At 37.5% G+C, this 4,552-nt stretch overlaps 1 pseudogene; it reads left to right on the top strand.

The window, feature by feature from the left end:
• The first annotated feature begins 3,242 nt into the window (after positions 1-3,242).
• Positions 3,243-4,118, top strand: LOC114226641 (large ribosomal subunit protein uL15m pseudogene; annotated as a pseudogene).
• The last annotated feature ends 434 nt before the right edge of the window (positions 4,119-4,552 follow it).

Here is a 4,552-nt window from a genome sequence, read left to right on the forward strand (position 1 = left end):
GCTCCAAGGTTACTTTAGAAGAGGCAAAAAGTGTCAATGTGGGGATGATTCACAGTAAAATATTCTGTATTATACTGTTTTAAGGTCAATTTACTCTTGCTAATTAGTTTTCAATATCCTTGCCTTTTCCAAATCTACCTTTTGCTGACATTTTTTTCAAATGTAAACTGTCAAACATTAACTATTTTTAAGTACATGTTTCAGTGATCTTAAATGTATTCATAATATTGTGCAACCATCAGCACCATCCATCAATGTAACTTCATCTTGTAAAACTGAAACCCTGTACCCATTAAACAACTCCCCATTCTCCCTTCCCCCACCTCAGCTCCTAGCAACCACCATTCTGCTTTCTGTCTCTATAATTTTGACTAACCTAAGTTTTAAAGATATCATTTCTATTCCTTGTTTTGTTCCTCATATTTTCTTTTACCCTCTGTCACCTTCCCCAATCTACCCTCTGACCATTTCAGTATAGTATTTACTATCTCAATGAAGGAAAGCTTGGATTTTTTTTGAAAAAAAGGGTGGGAGTGGAAAGAATGGGAAACAGAATTCTAGGCAAAGACAACATATTTTGGGAAAGACATGGTAAAAATGATGATTTCAGAGCAAAAGTTCTTGTCTCTGAGATTTATAAAGGTTTCTGGTCTGGGAGTCAGGAAAGATTTAGAGGGGAAACAAGAACGTTGCAAATCCTATTGGATTTCTGGATGGAAGAATAGAGAGTAGAGTCCCTGAGAATATATGATTTTGTGATATGCTTAGGGAGACAGGATTTTAGACACCTTCAAGGAATTCCCAGAAAAGTACAGAAGCAGCAAAATGAGTCTCATGTACCCAGGAGTGGCAAGAATGTCGTGGAACAGAGTGCGTCTGGGTAGACAGCTGCATAAGATGTTCTGTAAATGGCAAATAAACTCCATTTGTTTAAAAACATCAGGGAAGTGGGAGTGAGAAAGGACTGTATCCAACACTTTAAAATTTTTACCAAAGCAGAAAAGTGTTACTTGTTCACCAGACTGATTAAAAGCTGTAAGACCTAAAAAGCTGCAATTGTGAGAAAACTGACAGGGGGCCACAGAGGAAAGATTAAACTTATTGACAGATTACATAGAATACATATAATAAATTTGATTGATCAGCTCAATTCCATCTCCATTCCATATCTTGCCATTATAGAAAGGCTCCTGATTTTAGAAACAGGTTCAAGGCAGAAGTCGAAAAACACCAAAAGTAATGAGACTAATTTCTGCCACATGGTGAAGTGGGGCTTCATGTTAGAAGTTAAATCCAGAGATGAAAATGAAATTATATGTATTATCCATGTGAGTCTCATATAGAGAATTACAACTGTTACAGTAAGTACACTTACATAGATCAGCCTTCTCAAACGTTACTTCTTGGTTTACATTGGAGCTTCAGGGATGCTTAGGATTGGCTCTGATCTTTCTGTGTTCAGTAGTTTCCTGTAGAGTAGTTCCTTCACATTTGGAGTCTATCCATCATTCACTTACGTTCTCCCAGGTGAGTGATACTGCTTTAAACATTCACGTTGATTTGTCACACTAACTGCAGTCTAAAACTCATCTCCTCTTACCAATTGTCAAAAACAGTTCTTGGGTAACTGCAAAGCTCCATGAAGGCAGTTATGCCATTTAGAGCTACTAGAATCCAAAGAATTTCAAGAATCTCAGGGGAGAGATTTTTAAATCAGAATCGAGAGAGCTTTGTCAGAATTTTCCCCCATTTCAAAGGATCTGATGTAATCTTTAAGTGTAGTTGGAGAGAGGCAGCAGTTTGAAAAACTTTTTCAAAGCTCCCTTTAGTTAATTCACTATTCATGGTTATTAATATTATTTCTAATGTGTTCATAATGTATTTGGGAGGATTGTTAATTCATTTCATAGATATTTATTTTGAATATCCTCCATGTAATACAATGTTCTAGGGGTTGAAAATACAAGAATGATGAGAGTATACAAAGTCCTTGCTGCCATAAGGATTATAAAGTAGCGTGGAGAACAAGAAAGAAAGAAATGTTAAGCAGCAATAATGATATAGTGATATATATAGATAGAGAAGATAGTGATTATCTATCTATCTATCTATCTATCTATCTATCTATCATCTATCATCTATCTAAAGAAGGACAAAGTAAAAGAAAATGGTAGAGGGGTCTCTTTATAAGGTGGTCAGGAAAAGTATCTGAGAGCTGGTACTTTATTGGTATTTGTAGGAAATTAGGGCCAAGCCACATAGTTATCCTGGGAAAGGCATTCTGGGAGGAAAAAATAGTAGGTGTAAAATCCCAGACGTGGTAACTTGTCCAAGCATGTTGGAAGAATGACGATAACCTGAACCAGAGACCTGCATTAAATTGCTGGGAAAGAGAGAGGTAGGCAATGAACTCATGGTGGTAAAGGCATTAGATCACATAGAGCTTTTATAAAATTAGGCTTTTCCTATGAGTGAGATGGTAAATCACTAGAGAGTTTTAAGCAAGGGAAGAAAATGATCTAATTTATATTTTGAGAATGTTTGTGGCCTAAAGGAAGCAAGGACAGAGTCAGGGAGACTAGTTAGGAAGCTATGTTTAACAAAGCAGGGAAGAGTTGATGTTGTCTTGGGCCAGAGTGAAAGCAGCAGAAGTGGTGAGAAGTGTTCTATTCTGCAATTATTTTAAGACAAAGTGAACAGAATTTGCTGATATAATGGAGATTAGATGTGGTAAAGAGAGAAGAATTCTGCCTAGACAAGTAGATACATGAAGTTGCCATTTACTGGGATGGGGAAGATTAAAGGAGGAGCAGATTACAATCTGCAAAGGTTGAATTGTTTTGTACATATACTAAATTTGAGATTTATAACTTTGAATATTATACATTAAAGAGAAGATGTTGAACAGGGAGCCAAGTTCAGGACATAGGCTTTGGTTAAATATACAAATTTGAGTATTTCTAAGCATCCAACTCGTAATTAAATGTAAGGGATTAAATCAGATCACCTAAGAGTCTAGTGTAGATAAAGAAGATGTCTAAACTTTAATTCCTAATCTAATATTCAGAAATAAGAATAGTGATAAAAGCATAAGAAAGAAAAATAAGAAGTAGCAACCAGTGAGACGAAGAAAAAATGCTACAGAAAAATGATATTCCAGAAATCAATTGACAAAAAACCAGTATAAAATATTGGCGTGATTAGACCCCAGGCACCCTTGAAGGGTCTTGGCCCTGCAGGTAATGATTGGTCCCATGCAGGACGGTGGGGCAACGGCCCTGGACCTGCTCCGGACCCTGCCCCATGTGAGCTTGGCCAACCTATGTAAACCTGAAAGAGGGCAAGGAGGTCGGAGAAGAGGTAGAAAATGTGGTGGAGGCCATAAAGGTGGAATCTGTCAGAGAGGAACCTGGCCCAGCCTGGGCTTTGAGGGAGGCCAGACTCCATTTTACATTTGAATTCCAAAATATGGGTTTAATGAAGGTCTTGGCTTCAGACACCAGTATCAGCCTTTGAGTCTCAATAGATTGCAATATCTTACTGATTTGGGTTGAGTGGATCCTACTCAACCTATTGACTTAACTCAGCTTGTCAGTGGGAGAGGTGTGACCATCCAGCCACTTAAAAGGGATTATGGTGTCCAGCTGGTAGAGGAGGGTGCTGACCCTTTAAGGAAAAGTTAATATTGAAGTACAGTTGGCTTCAGAACTAGCCATTGCTGCAATTGAAAAAAAAAAAAAGGCGGTGTTGTTACTGTGGACTTCTATGACCCAAGAAGTCTAGAAATTCTGTGTAAACCCGTTACATTCTTTCTGCATAGACAACCCATTCCAAAATGAATGCTTCCACCTGAAGCACTGGTACCGTATTACACTGATGCAAAGAATTGTGGTTATCTGGCCAATTCTGCCAAATTTCCTGAAGCAAGACTTGAACTTGCCAAGAAGTATGGCTATATTTTACCTGATATCACTAAAGACGAACTCTTCAAAATGCTTAGTACTCGAAAGGATCCAAGGCAGATTTTTTTTGGTCTTGCCCCTGGATAGGTGGTGAATATGGCAGATAAGAAAATCCTCAAACCTGCAGATGAATATCTCAAGTATTACAGCTCATGAATTCCCTTCCAAGAAAGCAGAGTTGTAAAAGAGTACTGGAAGAAAACAGACTGAAACATGCTTATTTCTCATCATTTTGTCTTGATTTGTGATTCTCTAGATGTTGATGTTAATTTTCCATGTAGCCCTATATCTATTTTTATCTAAAAATGGAATAAGTAAGGGCTGCATAGGGGAAAAAATTTGGAGTGATTAAATATAGATGCTACATTAAGGGAGAAGTGGATTAAAAAATGACCACTGAATTTAGCCAAAGAGGATGTCATTGGTGACCTTGCTAACAGCAATTCTAGGAGATGGAGATAAAAATCTTAATTGGTATGGTTTCAAGAAAGAATGAAAAGAATGGACCTGGATGAATTTTACTATAAAAGGGAACAGAAGATTGGAGAAGTAGGTGAAGGGGAATGAAGGATGAAGGAAGTTCACTTTTC

The sequence above is a fragment of the Eumetopias jubatus genome, unplaced genomic scaffold, assembly GCF_037043125.1.
Source record: "Eumetopias jubatus isolate StellerSeaLion01/CBP00866 unplaced genomic scaffold, mEumJub1_p1.0 scaffold_2, whole genome shotgun sequence".
Classification (NCBI taxonomy): domain Eukaryota; kingdom Metazoa; phylum Chordata; class Mammalia; order Carnivora; family Otariidae; genus Eumetopias; species Eumetopias jubatus.